At 34.5% G+C, this 10,440-nt stretch overlaps 1 protein-coding gene and 1 pseudogene across 9 annotated transcripts in view; both read right to left on the minus strand.

The window, feature by feature from the left end:
- The window catches only part of CEP57L1 (centrosomal protein 57 like 1), a 52,830-nt gene that overhangs the window by 31,198 nt on the left and 11,192 nt on the right, over nucleotides 1-10,440 (minus strand). For 2 of the 9 annotated variants that reach the window (XM_023533395.1, XM_023533396.1), the window contains exon 2: nucleotides 2,276-2,334. The exons of the other annotated variants lie outside the window; for them this stretch is intronic. The gene's annotated coding sequence lies outside the window, so the exon portion shown is untranslated. The remainder of the gene's footprint in view (nucleotides 1-2,275; nucleotides 2,335-10,440) is intronic. 9 annotated transcript variants of the gene reach the window in all.
- Nucleotides 288-403, minus strand: LOC111742829 (annotated as a pseudogene).

The raw sequence follows: 10,440 nt of genomic DNA on the forward strand, positions 1-10,440 counted from the left end.
AAACTTTTGCATAAAGTGTTGTACTTTAATATTTTATTTAAGTAAGTAAATCTTAATTATTAGGATTTTAAAATATTAGTGGTAATATTTCTTCAGAAAGTTCTAACTTTCTATGATTTTGAAAGGGTTTCAACATTCTTATAATGTTTATTTATCTGTTGAATTTAATTCTGCTTCTAACCATTTTTCTTCAGAATGGTTGATGGAAAACTTATCAAATGTAGAAAGAATTTAGAAACTGAGTCAATAAATAATAGCTTTTTCTTTTTATCATTTATTATTATTTATGCCTATAGCACCTGATATTCCTACGTGGTCTCCCATCCAAGTACTGACCAGGCCCGACCTTGCTTAGCTTCCACAATCAGGTATGGGGCTTGTTCAAGGTGGCATGGCCATAGGCCATGGACTGTGGCTCCTCTGGGGCACAAACCCAGGATCTTCTGTGTGTAAAGCAGATGTGCTAACCGCTACACTATGGAACCACGTCCAAAAAATAATAAGTTTTAAAGTTAACAGTACTCAGATTAGTTGCTACAAATGCACTTCCTTGGCCTTTACATTTTCCTTCCCCTACAGACTGGGCACACTTCATAGCTAGAATTAATTATGGGAATATGCTGATTAGTCAGGCAGCCCAAGGGGGAATGAGCTGTTGGACAATGATAAATAACTAATGCTTACCTATTTAATTGCCAAAATTTATTTTAATTCATTAAAAAAATTCTCAAATGTTTAACTTACTTTTATTCTTTTAGGCAGAGTATACTCAACACAATTTAACCTTTGGGATGGTTTAAGGATATCATCACAGCATTTTAATTATGCACATGATACCTAAAGAACCACACTGATACTTGTTGGATTGTTTGCCCCTTCACTGGAAAGTTCCAGACTGTTACAGATTTTGTTTTCTGTCTTTTCACCTCTCGCTATCTCTTCCCTTCCAGGCTGCTTATGAGCTGTTTACTCGTCTCTAGAAGACTATCTCTCCCTTTTTAATTGGTTTCCCAATTTACTGCAAATAAGAAACAACAAACAATCAAGTTTCATTCATTAGCCATTCAGAGATGAAAAATACATTCCCTGGCAGTCCTTAAAACATTCACAGCTTAATTATACTACAAAGCATGCTATGGGAACTCAGAGAAGGAATATCTAACCAAGTCTAGGGATTTCAGAGACGTCTTCCTAGAGGAGCTAGTTCATAAACTGAAATATGAAGGATGAATGAGTAGAATTTGACAGGCCAAAGAAAGATAATGAGTAAAGGACAAGATTAAGGGGTATAGGCAAAAGAAATGGCATGGTAATAATAAAAACGATACCTCATATTCATTGAATACTTATTATGTGAATTAACTTATTAAAATCCACATAACTCTATGAGGCGCAATTATTCCCATTTTTAAGAAGATGAAATTGTGGCACAGAGAAACTGTTTTGCCCAAGGTCACACAACTAGTTAAGTGGCAAAGTCAAGATTTGAATTCAGGCAGTATGGCTCTAAAGCTCACACTTTTAACTATTATGCTATATTGTTTATTTATGCAAAGTTATGAAAGCAAGAGCAGATCTAGTGTTTTGGGTGAGTTACTACAAGAAATGTATAAAGCTGGAAGATTGCAAATGTGCCTGAGTACTGCAGAAGAGGAACCTTGTCTAACAGGTACAGGTGTTTGGATTTTATCCCGTAGGCAGTAAGACCAGCTGAAAAGCAGCAGGATCACATGGTCTTTGATGAAGATGCCTGTGAGATGAGAATAGAGAAAATCAACCAGAGTCTACAAGTCCAGGTAGGAGGCTATTCCAGAACTTTTATGTGAGGTGATAAGACCTGAACCAAAGCAACAGACATGGGAATGGAAAGGAAGGGACAAATTTAGATAATTAGGATGTTGAGTTCATAGAACTTCTGATCTGAATGAGGAAAATTAGTGATAGGGAGAAATTAAATAAAGCTGTAGTTAAGGCAGACTGGGGGGTGGTGTGGTGTGGTGTGGTGTGGTGTGGTGTGGTGTGGTGTGGTGTGGTGTGGTGTGGTGTGGTGTGGTGTGGTGTGTGTGTGTGTAGGTGGTATAAAAGGTTCTTTTACATATAGTTGAGGTGATTGGGAGAATAACAACATAGAAACAGCTAACACTTAATATGTGAGGCATTCATCAAAGAAGTTTACATGGACTGATCTACAGAATCAAGGCAACCCTAGAGATATTTATATTAATTTCATTTTACATGAGGCAACTGAGAAGTAACTTTGTCTAAGATCACACACCTATTAAGTGGCTGAGCAGGGACCTGAGCTCAGGTGGCCTGGATCAGAGTGTATTCCACCTTTAACAGAGAGACATGTCAGTTGTACAGATGAATTTGGCATCCAAGAAGAAGAGTTTAAAAATAAGGATTTGGAAGTCAGCAGTATATATAGATGGCAGCTGAAGCTATGAGTGTTCACTTAGATACAGAGAACACCACTTTCTCTAAGTGTAGTCCTTCGGTCACTTAGGTACAAATACCTCTAGGGTATTTATTAAAAGTGTAGATTCCTGGGCATCATCCAGGTCCTTGGAAACAGAATCTCTGGGGTAAGTCCCAAAGATATATAGTTTTATCTCCCCAATTGATTTTTATGCAAATTAAAGTCTGAAGATCACTGATGACGAATGAGAAAAAAAAGTATAACAATAACACTGAGTTTATTAGAAGTGTGTCTACAATAAGAGTAAACAAGTTCTGAAAAGGGATGTTTAGTAAGGGCCTAAGCAAGTGTCTGATGGGTCTTTTATCAAACCTAAGCCACTATTATAAGATGCATTATTCTTTTATGTTTCACATACATACGTACAAAAAATAAAAACAGGAGATCTATCATGGAAAGCTGCAACAACAGAAAGGCTACAAATGCAGTGTGGAATCAATGAAAAATAAACCCACCACACAGAAAGAGAGAGCAAGGAAACTTAAAAGTCTCTACTTTCAACAAGTACTGGAAATTTTATCCAAAAGATTGTTCTTACACAGCTTTGAAGTCTGAATTCATCCTATCAGTGGGTTTAAAACAAAAACGAAAAGAAAAATCAACTCTCCAAACACTGAATTTAATTGAAAATGGTCTCAAGTTGGTAGTAGTGTGAATGACTGGTAGAGGTAAATGCAAATGCTCTCTGAAGTAATCTGACTCCAATTCAGACCAATAACGATTATAAGATGCATCCTTATTTTAGAATTTTCTTAAATGTGAAAAAAAGTCTTAAAATCATTGAAATACAGTAAATGGAAGGTATACCAAGTTATTCTGAATGCCCAGAAACTTTGAGGAGGACGGATTATATTATGGTTTTTAAATGTACCCCATAATTCCATACAGGTGTTGGTTTGTTTTTAAAAGAACTATAAAACAAAGACAGATTATTAAATTATAAAAATCCTTTTCCTTCCCATCACATTTAATCATTTTTTATAATTCCTCTACATATAAAAAGTCTCATCTGCAAAAAAAACCACAAAACAAAACAACCAACAAATGAGATCAGACCACTCGTACCACCAGAGTCCATGTAAATGCTTCAACATTCTCCGGGACTTTGTGAACTGGATTGCAAAACTGACCACAGGCCATGGTAACTGTCCAGACACAACAGAGAAGAAAAAACTTGGCTCCTGCTAAGGCTGATGATTTGCACTCTCAGTCCAACACTTGGTATTCCCTCTTTCACTCACAGGCCACAAACACACTAACGATGTTTTCATGATACCCAGAGTACCCTAGATCTTTTTAAGAAAAATTAATCCCTTCTCAACAATGCCACCATAAAAAAATTGTTTTAGCACTTGTATAATTTTCCAGTAAAGCAGTGTATTCCTAGTTCAGACATGCATTTTCCATCTTTTCCAAGGGGAGTATAAACTGCACAAATTATACACTATAGTTGTTCTGGGATCTTATAAAACTGCAATAACGTTGTATAGCAAGCACATCATGCAAACTGATCATTAGAAGGCTAAATGGCTTTAGAGTGAAAATAAGCAGCAAACAACCACTGCAAGGAGTTCCAGAATTCAAACTTACAAATAAACCAGTTATATAACCAACCACTACTAGCTTCTCCCTTCTTTTAGTGGTTGAAGGTCCTGAAAGTCCCTCTCACAGCACAGTCTTGTCTAGAGTAATTGATATAAGAATTCAAATCTGATTCCCACTCTTGCCACTCCCTGACAGAATACCTCTTTCACTCAGGAGCAAATGTGAGCATAGGGATTTTTAAGACTGCAGAAAGTGAAATTTCCCCCGCCCCTACCTGTAATTTAACATTCACTTGCCACAGAAACAAAGAAATAATGGTTTTATAGTATCACTGCTGTTCTAACCATGTTATAAAAATATTGCTTCTATGTGGATCTATGGAAAATCCACTTTGAATGTCAATTTCAACCTACTCAGTAACTCTTGGGATGAAATTTGTTAGTACAGTTTGTGTACTATACAATATTTAATTTAAAAAAAATTTTAAAGTGGCCCACAATCCCATTATACAGAAACCTCTATTAACATGTTTTTTTTTAAAGTAATATATCCACAGGTAACAAAACTTAAACAGCATAGAAAAGCACAAAATAAAAAGTAAAAATTTTCTGCTCCTAGACTGCTGATTCCCAACCACATCTGCTGCTGTCCCCTCTCTGAAGATAACCACCAGCAACAGCTTCTTTAGAACAGAAAGAAAAACATTTATATACTTAAGCACTTTTCTTTTGGTGACTTTCCTGGTATACACATCATCAGCAGGCAATGGAGGGAAAGATTCACCAGATTCTAGAAGCATGGTAATTTTTCTGTCATAGCAGCACTGGTTCATTCCTTACCATTTCATTCCTTTGAACTTTTGCTACTCTCTTTGATTTAATGATAGACTAATTCTTTTCTTGGCCTTTCCCCCTCCATGTCTATGGATTTGAGGAGAAGACTGAATCTGCATGCTCCACTAAGGAATATGATGTCATGGAAAGAGTTCTGGATTGAGTCAGAAGTCCTGGGTTATTTCCTGTTTCTGACACTTATATAGGATGTAATCTTAGTTAAGTCACTTACTTTCTCTTTGCTTTAAAAAGTATAAACTGTTATGTAAATATGCAATAGTAGAAGTAGCAGTGATAATAAACTATCATTCTTTTCTGGGAGTTTCAGTTTCCTTACAACATAGTCTTTACAAATAGTCATCTTAAACATAAACCCTTCCTTTCCCTCCCTGTAATCATTTATCATCCTGTATTTGTTTCCTTAATTCTTCTGACTTGTCAGGTTGCCATTCTTCCTAATAAACAATGTACATAATCCCTCTTATATGAATATATATACACACAGACACATACATATACATATTCTTGACACTAAATAATTAAGTGCTTATAACTTTACATTTCTAGGAATGTTACCTTTATAGAAACTTTTGTTCATACAAAACATTGTCATGTTTCTATTCTCCCTTCTGAGCAAATGTACCTATAACCTCTATTATTTGATAAGGCAGTACAGCCTAGTGGTTCAGGAGTGGGCTACACAGCAAGATGCCTTGGGGATGAATCCTGTATGATCTGAGGCAAGTTTCTTAAACTTTCTGTGGTTTTCTCCCCCTATTTATAAAAAGAGAATAAATAAGACTACCTATTTCAGGGGATTATATGTAATGAGTCAACATAAAGTTCTTAGAATGGAGCTTGGCTCATAGTAAGCACTCAATAAATATTAGTTATTATTGATACCAAAAATGTTTAGATTTTGGATATCACATCCAAACTTTTGTCAGTATAATCATTGATGTGCATTATGATAATGAGAAATCACAAAATCCAAAAATCCCTTTTGAGCTATCTAAAACTAAATTATATATAGTATTGTTTTAATACTAAGCCATACTATATCCTAAGGTCGCCAAATAGGTAATCCATAAATGCTATATGACTTTCACAAAATAGAACGCTTCATCCCCCACAATATTTAATCTACTGCTGCTGTAAAACCCCAATTTTTTATACCTAATACCTTTTCTATGCTCAGCCTTTCAAGTGACATTATTTCTTTGGGGGTTTCCCTGATTTATTTTATTTTTACCTCAAATAATTTTTTAATTAAGTACTGAATATAATTTCTCTGAACTAAGAGTTCATATCCCCTTGAATGTCCTGAAGGCAACTCAAACTCTTATTTAAATGTAATATATCATCTTCCCCCTAAAAACTGTTTTTCCTATATTTTCAATCTCACTTAATAGTATCATCCTCCTACTCCCCAACCTTCAAGTCCTAAGGATTTCAACACCTACAACACTTATTGAGTCACCTATACTGTCCCATCCTTACCAGCACTGACGAAGTATGCCCCAGCCTAGGACCTTATCATTTTTTTGTCTGGACTATTACAATGGCCTTCTAAAGTGATTTTCCAGCTACTAATCCTGTCCCACTGAACCTACCCTCTATTCTACCTCTAGAGTGATCTATTTAAAATTACAATCCAGCCACATCATTTCCATGCTTAACTCTTCAGTGACTCATCACTGCCTTCAGAATAAAGATCAATTACATTCTCTATGACCAGTTCTCTACTTATCTAGTTCTTTTCTCCTGCCTCTCCTGTTTCTAGTGTTCATATTGTTCTCTCTTCCTAGAATATTCTTACTCATTATGTAAGACATAGTTTATCAGTTAATCTATCCATGAAGCTTTCACTTTCCTGGCTCCCTGAAGCTGGGCTAATTAATTCTCCTCTGCGCATACCTATATGCTTTATATATTGAGATAATCTTTTCATGTCTTGCCCATTAAACTGAAAGGCATGAGGACAGAGATCAAATTTCATTTACTTTTATAACCTTAGCACCTAATTCAATACTTAATAAATGCCTGCTAAACTGAAATGATTAAAAGCCAAGCAAAGCTCCAAGATAAATCCTACTGACAAGTCACCTCAATATAAGGTAAAAGGAAGATGTCTATGCCATTCAGACAAAAGAGGGTTTTAGTCACTAACAACAGTGTCTGAGTTATTCTGTCAAAAAGCAACACAAACACCTAGGTTGGTGATACTTTGTTTTCCTTGGCATTCAGTGGTCCATATTCATCATTCCAATTCTTGTTCCTATTAGCAAGCTGCAGTATCTTAACCACACCGACTTCTGAGCCATCTGTCTGAAGTGAACTACTTACTGATCGAAAGAGCTGCAGTAATCTACCAACGGACAGCATTGCTGACAGAATGATTTGTAGAGACATCATTAAGCCCTTACTTTTGTTCAAACTAGACTTGTTGGCATAGCTGTTAAGGTCTTAATATGAGAAATAGCATATGTTGTTGAATAGCACTGGGAGCAAAAGGACAAAACCTGAATTTCTGGTCTAGCTGAGGTGGAAGATTAATTAAGATGATCAAAATATATTTTACTTTAAATGCATCTGTGAAAATTTGTATTACCTTCTTCTTAAACATTCTAGTTCTTCACCACTTTCCAAATTTACTCCTAGCTGACTGTGCCAAATACTGAAAGTGCTGGGGGCCTTCCAATGTACCCCTAGCAGCCAAAACACAAGAGGCATAGAAAAGATGATGGCTAAACATGAGATCTTTATTGCTCCTAAGAACTTCCCTTGCATCCAAATAGAGGCTGCTTGTGACTTTGTCTGCATAATTCAGTTCATTTAATATTGAGATGACTTCAGTAAATCTAATGTTAGGAATTTGTATAATTTCCAGTTTTCACTCCATTTCAGTTCTAATAACATCTGCAGAGTGCCTAACACGTGCCAGACTTCGTGCTGAGAGATGGAGGTAGAACGTGGAAGAGGTCTCAAGCTTAGGGAAAATAAATGCAATGCCTAAACAACTTGGGGCTTTGAACTTGATCTAAACTAATAAAAATTTGGTGCTCCATAAAAAGTGGAATTGACCCTCCAATGCTGCTTTGATCATAGTAGTTGGCCAAGTCTGCCACTCCGGCCCAGGCTAAGATAGCCCTAGCCTCCCTTAATATAACCAACTTTCATCTTTTAATTAAAAACTTTGATTAAAAGCTGCAAATTATAGTCCATCAAAAGACAGGATTTGAGCATGGCGAAAACCAAAAAGTACAGCTGAAGGCATGTGCAGTGGTAAATCAAATCATGAATACTGCTTACTACTTATTATACTTACATTATATATATATATCCATGATATTTCACTGTGCTAGCTGAGAGACTAGAGTGAAAGTATCTGAAAAGAGGTTTGATTACAAAAGTAATACATGCTCATCTACAAAATTTGGAAATAACAGAAGAAAATTAAAATCACTATAAATTCTACCTGCCTGAGATTGTTAAAATACTGTTACTATTTTGGTATCTATTAAATAAATCAGTGTTTTAGTAATTTAATCAAAGTTAGGATTGTACCACACAATGTCTACGTAAATTGCTTCCCTACTTAATAATACATGATAAACATTTTCTTGTCATTATATAGTGTTTTAAAGTATGTTTTTTAATGGCAGTAGATAAATATATAAATTGCAATTTTTTTTTATTAGGATAATCTAGAAATGGTAGTGTTAGGTTAAAGACAGATTGAATGTCCCTGATATATATTGTCAAACTACCTTGAGCTTTGCTTAGACTGAGACAAAAATCCTAAAGTTCAGAATTCTCAACCATGTCTTGAGACTATTCTTCTAGTCTACAATACTTTAGGATAATCAAATTTTCTCTTGGTTAACTTCTTATTAAAGCTTTATGACAAAAAGACCTAGAAAAAAATAGGAACTGTACATATACAGATTAAGAGAATAACATGTATATCAATTTGCCTACTACATTGTTACTAAAAATATCTTTTAAATGCTTCATAGGGAGAAAATGAGATTCTAGTAAATATCTAAAACAAATTTACTTTCCTTTTTTTTTGATGAAAGCTCATATAGTTAAATCAAAACTGCTAAACTTTATTATGCAAAATGTATGTAGTCTTATACAGTTTATTCTTCATATCTGTACTAAAAGGCAAAATCTAAATATTGACTAACACTTAAAAAATATTATAATTTACAAAGCCTTTATTTATTCATCAAGTTTTGTCTTATCAACTTTAAAAAAGTGACATTACTATTATTACAGTCATTTTTGAACACACGAGGACTTGCCCAAGGTCACACAACTAACGAATCGCAAAAACAGAATTCAAACTCAGGTCTCCAGACTCTAAATGAGGTACATTTTCTGTTTCTGCATTGCTTTCCATAAATCATAGATAATCTAATATTCCCCTATATTTAGCCTTAGACAACACCCCCATATATATAAACAGAGATTTTCTTAATGTTATTTATTTAAGCTAAGATTAAAATAAGTTTGCATTCCCTGAGTACACACACTGGCAGTAGGTAGGCCAACTAATTCAGCGGTTAACAACAGACAGATGTCAGCTCAAGGTTAACACTTTTCCCTTGTATAAATCCACACACGGAAAAACATGTTTGGCTGAGTATAATTCAATTTATAAATCTTCCAAAGAAAACAAACAATATAACTACCAGAATTGTTTTCCCTTAAAATAGATCTACTGTGGAGACAACTGAGAAAAACATAAAACTTTAAAAATAAACTCATTATCTCCTTTAGAACAACATACACATATATATACACCTAAATAAATATTTCTTTCCATTTCTTCCTCCTACCCACTAAGCCCCCAACCACCTCTAACAATGAAAGAATTAAAAATTAATAATAGATGGTTTTTGAAGTTGGTAATTTATAACTTTTACAAAACCATTGACTGTAATTAATTTTGCATTATCTTCAATGTATTTATTAATTATAGTTTGTGGGATTTAATTTAGTTGCTTTGACAAACATAGTTTTATTTTAGCAATGTCTGTACACATTTGCCTTCCTCTATACTTCTGTAAGAGCAAGAAACCATATCTTATTCATTATTCTATTATCCACTAGACTTATGTAGTCATTCAGTAAGTATTTGCTGGACTTAATGTAGTAGAAATACATAAAACAAAATACACTTGAGTCTAATAGTTAACAAAAATTAGCATGTGTAATGCATACATTTCACATCTCTGAAATCAGAATTCACCTTTAAATTATATTTGGCAACATTTTTCTTTCTCTGTGGTACATAAAATAATACCGTATCTTATAATCTTTGACATTTTAGATTCAGTGGATAAAGTCTATAAAAATATATATTAAGAACATTTTTCTCATGCTATTTAGTAAGTAGAAGCAATATGATGATCATGGATCTCTGCAATTATATAAAAATGTGAGGAGGTAACCCCTATAGATGGCGCCCCTACTCTATCAAATCAGTGTGTGAGGTCTTTAAGAGCCAGAACTTCATCTTTGTATTTCTGGTATGTGCTCCCTAGGGGCTCAATAAAAATGAGCTATATGAAT

The sequence above is a fragment of the Pteropus vampyrus genome, unplaced genomic scaffold (genome assembly GCF_000151845.1).
Source record: "Pteropus vampyrus isolate Shadow unplaced genomic scaffold, Pvam_2.0 Scaffold101, whole genome shotgun sequence".
NCBI classification, from domain to species: domain Eukaryota; kingdom Metazoa; phylum Chordata; class Mammalia; order Chiroptera; family Pteropodidae; genus Pteropus; species Pteropus vampyrus.